The sequence below is a fragment of the Meles meles genome, chromosome 2 (assembly GCF_922984935.1).
Source record: "Meles meles chromosome 2, mMelMel3.1 paternal haplotype, whole genome shotgun sequence".
Lineage (NCBI taxonomy): Eukaryota > Metazoa > Chordata > Mammalia > Carnivora > Mustelidae > Meles > Meles meles.
In genome coordinates this window covers 123,909,121-123,928,495 of record NC_060067.1, presented here as the reverse complement: position 1 = coordinate 123,928,495, position 19,375 = coordinate 123,909,121, and the positions used below count along the sequence as shown (strand labels likewise).

Sequence of the window (19,375 nt, the reverse complement as noted above, 5' to 3'; positions counted from 1 at the left end):
TTCTTAACAGTTAGCTATTTAATACATTTTATAAATCCATCCAAAATATTGACAATAATGTTTTAAATATATTGCCTTTTATTCTAGGGAAATAAGTTACTAAAGTGAGTAATTTTGCCCTATTTTTCTTATAATAATTTCATCCTCCTCACAGAAGGAATACCATATAGTAAAACATATAACATATGACCTTAAACAAATTGGCACTGACTGATGATGGATTGTGGCGAGATCACTGTTCTTAAGTTTGTTGATTTTTTTTTTTTTTAAAACATTCAATAGTAAAGCCTAACTTTCATTGTTTTGGGGAAACAATCTTTAAAAAGCACTGACTACTCTTTCAGGACCAGAGATCAAGCACACCCAGCATTATTCTCATTCTGCTCATCTCCTTACCCATTTTATCCAGTTAATCTCTCAACTGGAGGTGGGGAACAACAGTATGAGCTATACAATGGAAGTCTCTTAGCTCTGATATCTGCTAGTAGACTTACCATTTGGAGGTTAAAATTATATATATTAAGTATTTTATTTCAAATGTCCAGGCTTTTTCCTTAAAAAGAAAATATAACCTGTAAGAAATAAAATTTTCGGGGCGCCTGGGTGGCTCAGTGGGTTAAGCCGCTGCCTTCGGCTCAGGTCATGATCTCAGGGTCCTGGGATCGAGTCCCGCATAGGGCTCTCTGCTCAACAGGGGGCCTGCTTCCCTCTCTCTCTCTCTCTGCCTGCCTCTCTGCCTACTTGTGATCTCTTTCTGTCAAGTAAATAAAATCTTTAAAAAAAGAAAAAAGAAATAAAATTTTCTATAAATGAAAGGTAAAGTTTCATTTTGTTACCTAACTTCTTCCTACATCGTACATATAAGTTTCTAAAAATCGCAATTTGGATTGCGCAACATGTTCTAGGTAGAGAAGTGCGGCACACAAAGACTGAGGATTCAAGTAAATGTAGATTACCTTTCAACTTTATTTTTCTCTCTGAAATTATATAAAAGAAAGTTATTCTACGTCATTCCAAGACATTTTAGTTGATTTTGCTAAAAAGCAAAACTTAGCACTTCAAACAAATGGGGAAAAGAAGAGACCCATGAAACTATTAAAAGTAATATATATATTTAAAGAAATGGACTTGGAATTCTAATACAATTATATTTAAAGAAACTGATTCAGTATTTCCAATACAAATGTTTCACGGATCATGGTTACTAGTTGAAGTGTTAAACATAATATAAATGTCTTTAAGAAAGAGGTAAAAAGGAAATTGTTAAAACTTAATGAAACTTGAATGTTAAATTATGTAATTTTAAATTTTGAAAATAATCCCTTGCCAAATCATGGTAATAAAACCAGTAGCTGACTGACATAAGAATAAACAGACCAAAATGCAGATGAGAGAGGTCAGAAGCAGACCCATGCATGTATTAGAAACTTAACATATGATACGGGTCACAGGAAAGGATGTGATTCTTAATTTAAGTGGTACGGACAATTGACTTCTACCTAAAGCCATATACAAAGGTGGCCTCAAGGTGGATTAAAGACCTAACAATGAGAGGTAAAACTATAAAGAGAAGAAAATGAGGATATCTTCATGTACAGGTAAGAATTTCTTAAGTACATAATCAAAACTTACATAACATATGCAAAGATAAAATGAATGGGATCGTATCAAAAATTAAATATTCTGGGGCCCCTGGGTGGCTCAGCTGATTAAGCATCCAACTCTTGATTTTGGCTCAGGTCCTGATTTCAGGGTTGGGAGATGGAGCTCTGCACTGGGCCCCATGCTAGGCATGGAGTGTGCTTAAGTTTCTCTCCCTCTCCCTCTGCTCCTTCCCTTTATCCCCTCTCTTAAAAAAAGTTTGTTTTTTTTTTCTTTAATATTTTGGCTCAGCAAAAAACATGGTGAACCAAGCAAAAAGTGAGGTAACACAACAGGAAAAAATATTTGAAATGTGTACAATCATATGGATTATAATTTAGAATTTACAATCAATCAATCAATCAATCACAAACTCAAATGACCAAGAAAAATACAACAATCCCAAGGGGAAGGGGGGGGGTGGGGGTGGGGGGGACAGAGAACAAGCACTCTGAAAGGCCAAACAAATGAAGAGATGTTTTAATTTACTCAGTAAGCAAAGAAATACAGACTAAAATAAGGAAATGCCACTTTATACTTCTTAGATTATCAACAAGCAGCAAGTTAGGAAATGCCCTGTGTTCTTGGACATGTGGACAAGACACAAAACTGTCTGGCAGAGGATCTAAATAAAGGGCAATGTGTGGGGTGTTTTTTCATTTTCTTAAAATTCAGGTATAACTAACATCCTGTTGCACTAGTTTCAGGTGCAACAATTCCATATATTACTCAGTGACCACCACAAGAAGTGTATTCTTGATCCCTTTAAACTATTTCACCCATCTCCCCCCGCCCCAACTACCCTCTGGGTGAACTACTGTTTGTTCCCTACATTTAAGAGTCTGCTTTTTGTCTTTTTAATTTGTTTATTTGTTTTGTTTCTTAAATTCCACATATGGCTAAAACCATATGTTATTAGTCTTTCTCTGATTTATTTCACTTAGCATAATACCCTCAAGGTCCATCCATGTTGTTGCAAATGGCAAGATTTCATTCGTTTTATGGCTGAGTGATATTCCAGTGTGTGTGTCTACACACACACACCCCCACATCTTCCTTATCCACTCATCTATCAATGAATACTTGCAGCGCTTCCGTATCTTGACTACTGTAAATAATGTTGCAGGAAACGCAGGGCTGCATATATTTTCTAAACACCCAATAGCGAAATTACTGGATCATCTGGTATTTCAATTTTTAAGTTTCTTGTGGACTCTCCATACTGTTTTCCACAGTGGCTGCACTAGCTTGCATTCCCACTGTGTATGAAGATCCCTTTTCTCCACATCTTCACCAACATCTCTTATTTCCTGTGTTGCTAATTTTAGCCACTCTGACATATGTGAGATGGTATTTCCATCGTAGTTTTGATTCGCATTTCTCTGGTAATTAGTGATAGCATGTTTTCATGTGTCTCTTGTCCATCTGTATGTCTTCTTTGGAAAAATGTCTATTCATGCCCTCTGCCTGTTTTTAATCATATCTGGTTTTTGGTGTTGAGTTGTGTAAGTTTATATATTTTGAATATTGATCCCTTATTGGATATATCATTTGCAAATATCTTCTCCATTTAGTAGGTTGTCTTTTTGTTTCATTCATGGTTTCCTTTGCTGTGCAGAAGCTTTTCATTTTGGTGCAGTCCTAGGAGTTTAACTTTAGAAGGGACATATCCAGGGGCGCCTGGGTGGCTCAGTGGTTTAGGCCACTGCCTTCGGCTCGGGTCATGATCTCAGGGTCCTGGGATCGAGTCCCGCATCGGGCTCTCTGCTCGGCGGGGAGCCTGCTTCCCTCTCACTCTCTCTGCTTGCCTCTCTGCCTACTTGTGATCTCTCTCTGTCAAATAAATAAATAAAATCTTAAAAAAAAAAAATAAAAATAAAATAAAATATTTAAAGAAGGGACATATCCAGAAAAATGCTTCTATAGCCAATGTTGAAGAAATTATTGCCTATTTCCTTCTAGGAGTTTTATGGTTTCAGGTCTTACATTTATGTCTTTAATCCATTTTTGTGCATGGTGTTAGAAACTGGTCCAGATTCAGTCTTTTGCATGTAGCTGTCCAGTTTTCCCAATACCATTTGTTGAAGAGACTGTCTTTTCCCTAGTGTATATTCTTGCCTCCATCGTCATAGATTAATTGGCCATATAGTTAGGGCTTTATCTGGATTCTCTATTCTTTTCTATTAATGTGTCTATTTCTGTAACAGTACTATACTGTTTTTGCTATACTACAGCTTTGCAGCATATCTTAAAATTTGGGATTGTGATACCTCTAAATTTGTTCTTTTTCAAGACTGTTTGGCTACTTAGGGTCTTTTGTGGTTCCACACAAGGATTACTTGTTCCAATACTCTGAAAAATGGTGTTGGTATTTTGATAGGGATTACATTAAATCTCTATTATTTCTTTGGGTAGTATGGATATTTTAACAATATTGATTTCTCCCATTCCATGAGCATGGAATATCTTTCCATTCGTTTGTGTCTGCTTCAATTTTTTTCATCAGTTTATAGTTTTAGAGTATGGGTCTTTCACCTCTTTGGTTAAGTTTATTCCTAAGTACTTAACCATTTTTGTTGCAACTGTAAGGGAGATAGTTTTCATAATTTCTCTTTCCGCTATTTCATTTGGTGTATGGAAATGCAACAGATTTCTGTATATTAATTTTGCATCCAGTGACCTTACTGAACTCATTCTGTCAGTTCTAGTAGTTTTTATGGTGGAGTCTTTAGGGTTTTCTATAATATCATATCATCTGCAAATAGTTAAAGTTATACTTCTTCCTTACCAATTTGGATGCATTTCTTTTTCTTGTCTGATTGCTATGGCTAGGGCTCCCAGTATTATGCTGAATGAAAGTAGCAAGAGTGGACATCCTTGTCTTGTTCCTGACCTTATACCTTACAGGATAAGCTCTCAGTTCTTCACCATTGAGTATGATGGTAGTCTTGGGTTTTTCATACGTGGCCTTCATTATGCTGAGGAATGTTCTCTCAAAACCGACTTTGTTGAGAGGCTTTTTTTTTTTTTTTTTAACCATGAATGGATGTTGTACTTTGTCAAATGCTTTTTTTCTGTATCTACTGAGATGATCATATGGTTTTTTATCTTTTCTCTCATTAATGTGATGTATCACCTTGGTTGACTTGTGACTATTGAACTACTCTTGCATTCTGGGAATAAATTTCACTTGATCCTGCTGAACACTTTTTCAAAAGTATTGCTGGATCTGGTTTGCTAAATTTCATTGATTATTTTTGCATCTATTTTCATCAGAATTACTGGCCTGTAGTTCTTTTTGTAGAGTCATGCTGCCCTCATAGAATGAATTTGGAAACTTCTTCTTCTTCTATTTTTTTGACTAGTTTGAGAAGAATAGGTATTAACTCTATTTAAATATTTGGTAGAATTCCCCAGCCATCTGGTCTTAGACTACTATTTGTTGCAAATTTTTTGATTACTGATTCAATTTCATTACTGGTAATTGGTCTGTTCAAATTTCTTATTTCTTTCTGATTCAGTCTGCAGAGACTGTATGTTTCTAAGAATTTATCCATTTCACCTAGGTTGTCTCATTTGTTGGCATATGATTTGCCTTATATTCTCTTATAATTCTTTGTATTTCTGTGGTGTTGGTTGTTATTTCTCCTAAGGGGCAGTTTTACATTAATCAATCTTGCATTTTGCTTCTCAGTATATACTCCAAAGAAATTCAAATGGGTAATGACTTACAAAAAGATGTTTACTATACTGTGGTTTGTGGAGACTAGAGGACTGGAGGCTATGTACAGGTTCATCACTGTTCATCACCAAGAAGAGGAATAAGTTAAACAGGACTGGTACACAATCATATATATTCATTTAAAAGTATACGTTCCACAGAGGTGCATCTTAAAAACATAATGATGAGTGAAAGGAACTAATAGGATAAAGTATATACTATAATATCATTTTTTAAATTAAAAATACATGCACATAAAACAAATATTTTACAAGAACACATACTAACTAAAAGAATACTAAATGCCTCAAAATTATTGTGCCTGTCCCCCATTAAATTACAGGTCTTTAAAGGAAATAAATGCTTTGTAATACTTCTGAATTTAGTTAAATAAAAACGAACAAACTGCCGTTTTATGTAAGAATTATGTATTTATGGGGCACCTGGATGGCTCAGTGGGTTAAAGCCTCTGCCTTCAGCTCAGGTCATGATCCCAGACTCCTGGGATCGAGCCCTGCATCTGGCTCTCTGCTCAGCAGGGAGCCTGCTTCCTCCTCTCTCTTTCTGCCTGCCTCTCTGCCTACTTGTAATCTCTGCCTGTCAAATAAATAAATAAAATCTTAAAAAAAAAAAAGAATTATGTATTTATTACCCTACGATAACTAAAATAAAATACTTAAATAAAAACCATTTCTTAAATGAGTTTCAACTGAGCCACATTTAAATCACATACTAGTTATATTTTTTTCTAAAGTGATTCTTAGTTCTCAATTTAACCTTTTTATCCTTTTAATCCTCTGACATTTTAAAAATCCTTTAAAGGAGACTTTTTCTACTCCCAAGTAACAAGAAAAAAACTTGTATGTGTAGGAATATTTGGGCAAACCTTTTTCTAAAACCATATGTGATTGTCAGAATGGCACAAAATCTGGATAGACTTCTCCACCCTCTTGGGGATGAAGAAATAACTTTCAGCCTGAGATGATAATCTGGCATTATCATAACCCTTAAGGAAGTAGGACCTGGCTCAGAGAAAGAAGAGCCACACTTCCAGAAAGATTTCCAGTAGAGAGAGAAAAAAAGAAATAAAACTGGGTTCTTTATTACATCAAAATAAATTATGCAGGTTTTCAGGTGTTTTTTTTTAAAGATTTTATTTATTTATTTGACACAGAGAGCACAAGTAGACAGAGCAGCAGGCAGAGAGAGAGGGGGAAGCAGGCTCCCCGCTGAGCAGGGAAACCAATGCGGGGCTCCATCCTAGAACCCTGGAATCATGACCTGAGCTGAAGGCAGCCGCTTAACCAACTGAGCCACCCAGGTGTCCCAATTATGCAGTTTTTTAAATAAAGATTTTATTTATTTATGAGAAAGAGAGAGAGCAGGGGGAAGAGCAGGAGAGGGACAAGAAGACTCTGTACTGTGTGTGGAGCCTAACTCGGGGCTCCATCTCAGGACTCTGAGATTGTGACCTGAGCCAAAACTGAGATAACTGACTGAGCCCACCCAGGTGCCCCAAACTGTGCAGCTTATAATGACAAATCTGAGTTTTTTCTGATCCTCAGACAAGTCTACCCACGATCTTCATTAACAACAACAACAACAAAAAAATCACATTGGGAATACCAAGATGATTCTGTACTATTCAATAGCCTAGATTTGGCTTTAATAAAAAAAATCAACTGCTATTAGTATTTTGGGGTCATTACAACTTTGTCATAATCTCCCTCCCATCTTTTTCTATGGCTATATATTAAGAAACTATGGTTCAGAATGATGACTTTTGCACTATAATATTCTGAATTAAGAGTAAATTTTAAAATGTCAGTCATTTTGTTAGGAAGATCTTTGGGATGTGGTGGTGAATGTCAATAACAATTAGCCATGTGGCATTTGCCACTTGTTCTGATATGTCAACTCTTTTAAGAATGACATGATACCTGATCTCATGGAGATTAGTCCGGGTCTCATACTGGTGAAACATGTTATAGCAGGGAAACACACAGCACTAGGGAAAAGTACAGCAGGGAACCTGATTGAGCTCTGGGGTGACAGGGCTATGGGGAAGAAAAGTGTCAGGGAAAATAAGTACATTTTTTAAAAGACTTTCAACAACAGAGGGGCACCTGGATGGCTCAGTTTGTAAGTGGCTGAGTTTGGCTCAGGTCATGATCTCAGGGTCCTGGGATCAAGACCCATGTCTTTGGGCTCCCTGCTCAGCAGGGAGTCTGCTTCTCTACCTCTGCTTCTGCCCCTCCCTCCCCACCCCCTGCACTCTCTGTCTCTCTCTCAAATAACTAAATAAAATCTCTTTTTAAAAAAAATTTCAAAAATAGGGGAAAAAAAATAGAATTCACTGGCCTCTCCACGGGCTATTTTAACCATTCAGGTTTGTGCAGCTTTGTTCTCTCCATGTTAATTCTTCACATGCAAACTGTTCTACACACTGGTTTGTAATCAGTTTTTCCAAGTGGAAAACACCAGCCATTCTGCCCTTGAATCATTTTAGGAGTCTAAAGGGACAGCATCAGCAATTAGTAGCCAGTGCTGGAGTTAATCCCTAAGGAACTCTTGTTTCCTGCCTCTGCATCGGTTTTTGTCTGGGAAGTACAGACTTGAAAACCAAAGCCAAGTACAATGAAATGTATTCATTTATTTCCTACCACAAGATGGTATAAAGCTTACTTCACAGACGAAGACGCTGAAGTTCAGAAAGGTTACAGCGACTTGCCAAAAAGATCCAATAAGTAGAATTAGCTGAAATTTGAATTCAAGACAATTCATTCCAAGTCCAATGCTCTTCCTATTAAATGGAAGCTGTCTCTTTGTCGTTGTGAAATAATTTTATTTATGAATGCAATGGTGACTTTATTTTCTAGGGATTCCTAGCAATGATAGTACTATTTGTTCTTCCCCAAAACATTTGGACAAAATTATCCCAAGTATTTTTGTCCCCAAGAAGTTAAAAGCACACACACACACAAAGCCCATGTTTACTCTGTGTATCTTCTACCATGGGTGTAACCACACTAGCAATGAGAAACATGATTCATGAGTAGTATCTTGGCAGAGAATCCTTAGTATCTCTAGATACATCTGACACATAAGGGAAATGCCACATACACCTAGCGATATTTTCTTTTCCTTTAAGTGTCCTGTTCTCTTTAATTGAAGTCTTCCCTAGGCCTCACACCATGCAACAACATAACCCCAAATACGGAATAATATTCAGAATATTAAGGAAATAATTTCCAGGCAGGATTCATCAAAGAAAAATACAAATTAAAAGAATATTAATAATTACATATGTTATATTACGTAATTTAACATGCTCTGAGCAATTTTTCTCATTAAAGAGAAAAAAACGAGATAATAATCCTAGAAAAAATTTCTTCCAACATCAATAGAAACTATTCATCTTATTCTTTTGTGAATAAAATACTTTTTTTAATGAGATGAACACTTTGATTTAAAAGACAAACTCAGGGGCCCCTGGGTGGTTCAGTCAGTTAAGTGTCTGCCTTTGGCTCAGGTTATAATCTCAGGGCCCTGGGAGCTCACCCTCAGGCTACATGCTCCACAGGAAGCCTGCTTCTCCCCCCCCCCCCCCTCTGTTCCCTGTCTCACACTCTGTCAAATAAAAAATCTTTAAAAAAAAATAATAAAAGACAAACTCAATTTCACATAGGAGTGAGATCAGATGGTATTTGCCTTTCTCTGACTAAATTATTAGATCATACACCCGAAACTAGTATTACACTGTATGTTAACTAATGGCAATTTACATAAAAACTTAAAAAGTAAAAAAAGGAGAAACCCAAAATTTCATAAAATATTTTCCCTGAATATTCACTATAAACGTAAACTATTTCTGCCCTGCCTTGTCTAGTGTTTTTACCTTGTTTGCAAGCTAAGCTAAGTGGTGTGGTGGAGCCAGTTCATACCAGCTTATCAGAACTGATGGCTAAATTTTCAGAAATGTAGAAAACCAGTTGTCAAGCCATTAATAGCCTGAAACCAGCCACGATGAGAGTATTTATACTGAAGAAATCAACAAATGCTAAGAATCAGGGTTTCTTGGGGTTTTTCCCTGGAGAGCCAGTTGTTAAACATATACCAGCACACCTCTGTGCCTGGGCCTCACTAGTACTTCAGAAGCTTATTATTTTATGTATTTCATTATATCTCTTCTTTTTCTCTTCAAGTCTGATTATGTGCTTTTAATTATTTTGTTCCAAGTCCTCGCCTTAAAAATATTTTGACTTAACCTCGAAAAATTAAGATATTATGGCTAAGGATCCAAATTAAAAATATTCTTTCACCAGAACATTCTCATAGGAAATGTTTTCTGTGGCTTTAAGGGCAAAGTCTCTACTTCTTGTGAGGCTGCTGATACGAATATTGTGCTTGAAGTTTATACATGTGCTCTCACAAAATATAAAATGTATGCAGCATCAATACTAAAACTTTTATTGTCTTCTAAGGAAATAGATTTTACAGTGTTGAATATTCAGAGACCCTTTGCATTAAGTATGAATCAATATTATGAAAAAAAAGAGGATAAAAATCTCTTGGTCTGCTTTTACTGAAGAAACACAGCTAACAGGCTCTAACTTCTATAAAGGCAATGAGAACTGAATTAGAGCATTTAAATGTCCTCAGTATATGATGTAAAATTTCTGGCAGATTAATAAAAATGGTATAGGAAGGAATAGGCTTCAAGGAATAGGCTGGCAAGAGTCAAGGATGGTAGTAAAAAGGTTCTGGAGTAAGGAAAACACAGGTTTTAAACTCTGTCCCTCCCACTAACTGTGTGACCTCAGGAAAGTGAGTCAAACTACTGTAAGCCACATACTATAGGTACTGGCTTTACAGTGCTGTTAAGAAAAGAATGTCAGGGGGACGCCTGGGTGGCTGAGTGGGTTAAGCTGCGGCCTTCAGCTCAAGTCATAATCTCAGGGTCCTAGGATTGAGCCCCATATCAGGTTACCTGCTCAGCGGGGAGCCTGCTCCTCCCCCTGCTTGTTCTCTCTAATAAATAAATAAAATCTTAAAAAAAATAAATAAACCAAAAGTATGTCAGAATACATGTGATGTGACTATCACCTAAATAACCAATGTCTAGTTATTACATAATCAGAATGAGTTGCAACTAAACCAAGTCAGTAACTCTAAATTAGAAAAAAAAGTATTTTAATGAACAAAGATAGAGACTATCTGTTTCAAAGTCTTACAACTAATGGGGCACCTGGCTGACTTGTAGGGGGAGTGTGCAACTCTTAATCTTGGGGCTGTGAGTTCAAGCCTTATGTTGGGTGTAGAGATTACTTAAGAAAAAATAAACAAAAATCTTATAAAAACAAAACAAAAACCAAACAAGTCTTACAACTAGTGTATGAGAAATACGGTGGGAGTTAGGGCTCAACATCCATTCTACCCTGCTTATATAATGTACCTTCCTATATTACAGAGGCTATAAAGTAAATGGCAGGGTTTTCAGACTCCCATGTGAATAGGTGCTTGCTGCTACTGAGGTTCAGCCAATCAAACTTACTTGTCCAAATTCTGAAAGACAGAAGTGAAGCAGAGACCACACTCTGCTGACATTTACATTTTTAGCTGCAGTGTTAGCAGAGATCTCAGTATCCAGTAGGGAAGCAGGGGATGACACATCCCATTTGGCTGGCCCCTCCCACTGGCTGTAAAGCAAGCAGCAGCAGAGGTCGCTTCCTCAAATGGCATGGACAGTGAGTTTTCAGAGCAAAGCTGGCAAACTTCTGTCTGCTAAGAGCCGGGTAATCAATACTTTACCATGTCATTTCTGTTATAACTATCTAACACTGCCACTGTGGTGTGAAAGTAACCATATGATAGGTAAATGAGTAAGTATCGCTGTGTTCTAATAAAACTTCATGTATGAACACTGAAATTTGAATTTCATATAATATTTAGAGGCCACAAAACACTCCTCTTCCCCCCACCCCCACCCATTTAAAAATGCAAAAACCAGGGCGCCTGGGTGGCTCAGTCTTTAAGTGGCTGCCTTTGGCTCTGGTCATGATGCCAGGGTCCTGGGATGGAGCCCCACATCGCATAGAGCTCCAGGTTCAGCATAGGGTTTCCTGCTCAGCGGGGAGCCTGCTTCTTCCTCTCCCTCCACTGCTTCCCACTTGTGTGCACTCTCTCTCTAATAAATAAGTAAAATCTTTTTTAAAAAATGCAAAAACCATTACTAACAGAGGGACATACATAAACAGTTTAGGTTAGACGTTGCCTACAGGTGAGATAGTCTGCTAATCCCTCCAACAGTATTCTGATCTACAGGGAAAGAAGTAGATCCCCCAACAGCCCAGCTCTGTAGTATAGCACTGGGAAAGGTTTGTAAAACGTCAAGACCCATGAACCTAAAAGCTGTTTGTTCAGACCTTCCTTCTCTCTGTAAGCCATTAAAAACCTGCAATAAGTATCTTCCTACTGTAACTGACTAGAATGGATTCTGATCTTCTCAACTAAATCCTGACTGATTTATAGTACTACTACATATTAACTAAATATCCAGTGTTCCAATGGTCAATTATTTCATAAATGTCATTTTTATAATTATTTTACATGCATCAGGGTAAAAATAAAGACAAATTACTATTTGCTGATAATGTCTCTTAAGACTCTGAACAGGATCTCCCAGCTTTAATAGGGTACAAGAATTAATTCTATGTTGCCTACTAGAACACCTCTGTGTTCATTTATTTGCTTAATAATCTATGCAACCAGTATTTATTAAGCAACGACTATGTGCCAGGCACTGTTCTAGGTGCAGAAACACAGAAGGGGAATAGAAAACCCTACTAACTACGTATCCTTTTAGAGCTTAGATGCTGGTATGGAAGAGGAAAAACAAAATCAACATATAGGCCTGGTGGTGAGACAGCTGTGAAGGAAAATAAATTAAGCTTTGAAAACAGAATGTTTCCAGGGTTGCTGTCTGAGTCTGCATGGTCAAGGAATGCTTTTCTAAAGAGTGAGCACAAGACTAGAAACCTGAATGAGGGAGGGATCCATAAGCATTTCAAGGGGAAGAATTTTCCAGGCTGAGGGACAAGCTAAATCAAAGGCTCAAGGTAAGAACGTGCTTAGCATGGCTGAAGAACTGTAATGAAGCCAGCATGGCTGAGGCACAGAGAAGAGGAAAACTCTAAGCTGTCAATTGTCTGCACTGTGATTCAGGTTTTACTTCTCATCCGCTGCTTTCCATCAACTGATGCCAAGGCGACAGCTCAGTAAACTACCTCCTCCACTCTGCTGCTTCTTCCCCACTGTTTCCTGCATAAAAAGTCTATCTGTGTCTTTTCCTGCAGCCTCTCCTCCTCCTTGCCACTCTGTAGTCCGTAGGCCACCTACTCTAGGAGAGCTCTGTGCTGTGTTTAAGATGTTTTCACAGTTCTTCAATTTATTCTGAAGTTCATAGTGTCTGGCAGATCTTGCACTCTGGGGCTTGGGATTGTGGTTTCCTCATTTCACTAAAGTTTAAAGATTTCCTCTCTATTCTTTACTCTTAGTTTGTTCAGTTAGCATGAGGAATAAGAGAATACAAATGGTTTTACCCAGTTATCTCTAAATGGAAATCCTTTATTTTAGACATAAATTAACATAGATATGTCTATAGAAGAGCAAACTTAAGTTTCTCAACTTCTAAATTTTTTTTTCAATTCCTACATTTCCAATTTCAATCAACAGACTTTCTTATTTGAAAATCCAGATCACTCAGGTCTACAGACTATAGCTTATATATCACTGAGACCTATAAACAGATAATTCTTGTTTAAAAAATTAGCACAAAATCAATTTAAATGCATATGAAAGTATTTAAAGTAAACATAAAACTGGAAACTACAGTGAATTTCTACTATGACACTTATATTCAAGCTACGAAATGATAAAAGGCAAATAGGTATCAATATCCAAATGAATACCCAGTGCAAAGAGAGTAAAAGGTCAAAACAACAGAATATATGTTAAGTAAATATAGCATTATTACTTTGAAGAACATGAGCTGTTCTCTGATTATAGTTAATAAGAGCTTACTTTGGTTTCTGATTTAAATAATAGTCAAAATGTCTTGCACTTACCAGATAAATGATTTGGATTAAAAAGTATTCTTCCGAATCATCTACAGGTACTTTAAAAAATGTCAGTTCTTGTGAAATAAGTCAAGCAGAGAGAGTCAATTATCATAGAGTTTCACTTACTTGTGGAGCATAAGGAATAACACAGAGGACATGGGGAGATGGAGAGGAGAAGTAAGTTGGGGGAAATCAGAGGGGGAGATGAACCATGAGAGATTGTGGACTCTGAGAAACAAACTGAGGGTTTTGGAGGGGAGGGGGATGGGGGGTTGGGTGAGCCTTGTGGTGGGTACTGTGGAGGGCACGTATTGCATGGAGCACTGGGTGTGGTGCATAAACAATGAATCTTGGAACACTTGAAAAATAAAATAAAATTTTAAAAAAGTCAGTTCTTTTGGGTGCCTGGGTGGCTCAGTGGGTTAAGCCTCTGCCTTCGGCTCAGGTCATGATCTCAGGGTCCTAGGATCGAGTCCCGAATCAGGCTCTCTGCTCAGCGGGGGGCCTGCTTCCTCCTCTCTCTCTCTGCCTGCCTCTGCCTACTTGTGATCTCTGTCAAATAAATAAATAAAATCTTTTAAAAATAAATAAATAAATAAATGAAAATTTTAAAAGTCAGTTCTTTTAAACAGGTAAACATCTTCCTCAATCTCAGTTATACAATCTAGTAAGCCCTTTCTTCATAAATGCAGTTTAGCTCTTACTAAATTATCAAAAACACTGAATTAGTGAGTTTAAGTAATTATAAAGCAAGTGTGCAAAAATGTTGTATGTTTTAATTTTTATTTTCTTGTTCATTTACGAATACTACCTATAGCCAAGTGCACTGCTGGGTCCCTATCCTCTAGGGACACACAGTTAAGCCCAAAGATATTACAGAAGTGATAAGTGCTAAATAAACAATAAATATATAAACGAGAATTATCAATATAGAAGATGACATCTGAACTAAATCTTGGAAACTGAACAGTTCCTTTAGCTGACAATGGGCCAGAGCTTATTTCTAGGGAACAGACAAGATGTACACAGAAGAGAGGGCATTAGACGTGCTGCTGCGCCCTGGTCGAGCTGGCACAGCTGGAGCACAGGGTAAATGTGGGGGGAACTGGAGGCGAGGCTTGCACAGAATAGGCAGACATGGCAAATCATAAAAAGCCTTACGCACCAAGATAACAATAAACTCCTATTGAGCAGGAGAGTAATAAATGTTGAGAAAATATTTCCAAACATCATGTAAATGGTGAAATGGAAACTTTAATGACCCTTCAGTGAATAAGGCAGTGCCTATGGAGGTAGGCGTGAGGAAAAATGGTACCGGAAAACACAAGAAATGTCACCAACACAGTACGAACAATCTGGGAATGGGATGTCTTTTAGGATCAGAGGAAATGGATGAAGGTGATGGAGATTTCCAGCCTGAGTGATGAATGGGAATGCCATTAAGTTAGGAAGTACAGTAAAGGAATAAGGATTAGTGGGAAAGATAAAAGGAGACAAATTTGGACATGGTGAAACAAAAGAGCTGGAAGAAAATGTTAAAACAAAATGCAAACGCAGATTTGGGTTCAGAAGAGGAAAAAGCAGATGTATGTACCTAAATAACACATCCAAAACGAGAAGAAATAAACCAAATAATAAGCCGGTATCTTCAATTTCATTGACAATGAGGTTAATGTCTACTTTCTAAGTAGTAAAAACCGTAAGCATAGCTGCAAAACTTTTATTTTTTTAAAAGATTTTATTTATTGGGGCGCCTGGGTGGCTCAGTGGGTTAAAGCCTCTGCCTTTGGCTCACATCATGATCCCAGGGTCCTGGAATCAAGCCCCGCATAGGGCTCTCTGCTTAGCCGGTGCCTGCTTCCTCCTCTCTCTCTCTCTGCCTGCCTCTCTGCCTACTTGTGATCTCTGTCAAACAAATAAATAAGATCATAAATAAATAAATAAAAATTTTAAAAAGATACTAAAAAGAATATAAAATAAAGGGAAATATGTCACCACTAGCACCTAGGTGGCCTCCCCAGAATCAATCGTCATTACTAATTTCTTGAATGTCTTTGCAAAGATATGCAATATATGTGTAAGCATATAGACGTATATTCTATGCATGCTCCTTTAAGTAGCCAATGAAAAATAAATAATTCCCAAGAAGATATATTTTGTATTTCTTTTTTTTTAAAGATTCTATTTATTTGAGAGTGAGTGAGTGTGTATGAGAGAGAGTGTTAGTGTAAAAGGGGGAGGAGCAGAAGGAGAAGCAGATTCCCTACTGAGTCAGGATCACAGTGTAGGGCTTGATCCCAGGACCCCGGGATCATGACCTGAACCAAAAGCAGTTGCTTAACTGACTGAGCCACCCAGGCACTCCATTTTGTATTTCCTAAATATGATATTATATTAGTCAAATTTATAATAACAGGACCAAGAATCTAATCAATTAAAAACCATGTTTCTGCTCCTGAGTAATCTGTAATTTTACTTTCCCAATAAATTTAATGGTAATAAAGATTAAAAACAAAACCCCACTGATTTCTCTTCCAATACACTGACCTTTAGGGAATTCCTTAGGTAACAGGTTCTGAAAGTGTGAGCACAATAAGTCCCATTCCCTTGATGATATTATATTCAAGCCTTAAAATTTGGGCTCAAGAGGGGAAAGAGGGGAAGGGGGAAAGATTAGTCTCTCATTCAGAATATTTTACTCAACATGCCTAGCCCGGGTCCACCAATTACCTCACACATGAGGGAATTTCAACCTTGCTTGGACACCGTAATGAGCTAGAGATTTAAAAAAAGATATTAATGCCCAGTACATATCCGTATTTAAACTGAAAGCTCTGGGGCTAGAGCTCAGGTGTTTTTCTCACAGGTTCCCTAGTTGATTCTAACATGCATCCAGGACTGAGAACCACCAACCATAGAAATTAAAATCAGATTTTATGGAAGTTGCCTTTAACCTTTTTATTTTGTTACTACATAATGTTCAAGAATGGGAAATGTACTTTAAAAATTCTTAGGGGCAGGAGTGCCTGGATGGCTCAGTCAGTTCAGCATCTGCCTTCAGCTCAGGTCATGATCCCAGGGTCCTGGAATAGAGCCCAGGATTGGGCTCCCTGCTTAGTGGGGAGTCTGCTTCTCCCTCTCCTCCTGCCCTCCCCCCACACCGCCCCATTCGTGCTCACTCACTCACTCACTCTTTCCTGTCCTCTCTCTCAAATAAATAAATAAAATCTTTTTAAAAATAAATGAATAAAAAACAAAATAGCATTCTTAGGAACAAAGGTGGCACTAAATCATCTGAGAGTTCCTAAGGCAGGACAAGATGACGCGGGAGATCTCACAGTACAGCACTGCACAGTCTTCACCTGACGTTCTCTGGACAAGCCTGGAAAAACAGGATCAAATGCTGAAAATCTCCCCGAATTACAAAAAGGTTATGTACTTAGCGACAACCAAACTTGTGTTTAAATTTAGTAACTGCAGAGTCAGATACAATAACCACTGCTTGGCTGCAAAGAGATCAGAAGGGAAGTGAACATATCAAACTCCCAAGAAGCGGCATACCCAAGAACTTCTTTTACAGGGACTCTAACCAGGGTGACATGGAAGAGCTTAGACCTGTGTTGACCAATATAGCAGCCATTAGCCACATGTGGCTATGAAAACTTAAATTCAGGGTGGCCTGGGTGGCTCAGTCGTTAAGCGTCTACGTTCGGGTCAGGTCATGATCCTGGGGTCCTGGGACGGAGCCCCACACTGGGCTCCCTGCTCAGCAGGAGGCCTGCTTCTCCCTCTCCCACTCCCCCTGCTTATGTTCCCTCTCTTGCTGTGTCTCTCTGTCAAATAATAAATAAAATCTTAAAAAAAAAAAAACCTTAAATTCAAATTGATTTAATTAAATAAAAAATAGAATTTCTCAGCTGTAATAGCCACATCTGAAGTACCCAACACCCACATGCAGCTAGTGAATAGCATATGAAGAACCAAATGTCACAGAGGATTATATTAGATAGTACTGGATTGGGAATAATGAACCTCTGCAACTGCATATTACATCTGTGAATACAGTATTATTCCAGGAAGATGGTCTATGATTTTTATTTGATTCTCAAAGGAGACCATCTATGATTCACTTGCCAGTGCCCGAGCCCACAGAAGGTAGGAAAAAGGTCGTTTTCCAAAGAGTTATCTTTTATAAAAAGCATGTATTAACAGGAGCACTTCCCACTCACAGACATAACCTTTCAACCATCACATTAAGACAAGTGGGACTATGATCAGTACAAAATGTTCTTCCACTTCAATAATGCTGTCATGATCCTGGGGCTTCACTGCTTTTCCAGAAGAGCAAAACGAACTATAAACCACAATCAAAAAGATGCACTTCTGCTTTATTCACCATCTCCAAGCTAATGGTATAGCCAAAATTCTTTGCTTCCCTTTCAACCCCAAATACCTGCTTTTGTAGCCACGGGAACCACAACAAAATATTACTTATGGAAAGCTAATTCTGCATCCTACAGACAAAATGAACAGAAACAACAGCCTTCCAGAGCAACTGTAGAATCCTGTTCTTTAGACTAACTCCAAAGACATGGATATAAACCTAAGATTTAATGCCTAACATGTCATCAAGAACTTACACAAAATACAAAGTCAAGGGTCTCCTAGATGAGATTCCATTATGGACAACCAGTCTGTATCTGGTATTGAAAGAATGAACAAACACTTCTAAACAGACTGCATGTCACGATATGATGGCTGCCTATTCAGTTAATACTCAATTTCAGGGATAAAATCAACTGTTTGATTTAAAAACCTATCACCTCTCACTGTGACTCACTATTCCTAATACATCCCTGAAAGACACAACATCCCTTTGTATCTTAGTATCTTAAGTAAGTCAAATAAAAATCACTGAAAAAAGGATATGTCCTTTATCTGGGAAGGAAAGATCCATCTAAACCAAAAGACCTCACATGAATATGAATAAAAATAGAAGGCAAAACAGATCCTTAATGTAGGACAAGACCAAAGTCTGTCTTAATATAAATTATGTAGGCTTGATGTAGGAACTATAAGGTCTGAGTTTATCAACATTCCATAGTCAAATATTATTAAACTGAGTATTTAAAAATCAATAGGCTGGCAGTTTCTTATCAAGTGAAACCTGTATTTATCATGTCCCTGGCAACCCATTACTAGATATTTACCACAGAAAAGGGGTTGGCAAATTATGGCCACATGCCATATATGGCCCGCCTCCTGTTTGACAAATGAAGTCTTCTTGGAACACAGCTACATCCATTCATTTATGTATTGTGCTATGGCTGCTTTCATGTTACAAGAGCAGAGTAACTACAACAGAGATCTATGGTCTAAAATACAGAATATCTAGGGCACCTGGGTGGCTCAGAGGGTTAAAACCTCTGCCTTCAGCTCAGGTCATGATCCCAGGGTCCTGGGCTTAAGCCCCACATCAGGCTCTCTGCTCAGCAGGGAGCCTGCTTCCCCCTCTCTGCCTGCTGCTCTGCCTACTTGTGATCTCTCTCTCTGTGTCAAATAAATAAGTGAAACCTTTAAAATAAAAAAACAAATAATAAAATATAGAATATCTAGTCCTTTACTGACCCCTGAACTTGAGAAATAACTTATGATCACACAAACTCTAAACACAAGTGTATATAGCAGCTCAATTCATTATGGTCCAAAAATGCAAACAATCCAAACGTCCTTCAACAGATTAATGGATATGCAAACTATGGAAAGGCATACAACTCAACAATAAAAATGAATTAATTATTGACTCATACAATAGCTTGGATGATTCTCAAAGGCATTATTCTGCATGAAAGAAACCAGTCTCAAAAGGTTACACGCTATATGATTCCATTTA

General features: G+C 37.7%; 1 protein-coding gene across 4 annotated transcripts in view; it reads right to left on the bottom strand.

Moving 5' to 3' along the window:
- Positions 1 to 19,375, bottom strand: part of WDFY3 (WD repeat and FYVE domain containing 3) — a 238,448-nt gene that overhangs the window by 187,177 nt on the left and 31,896 nt on the right. The window lies entirely within an intron of this gene.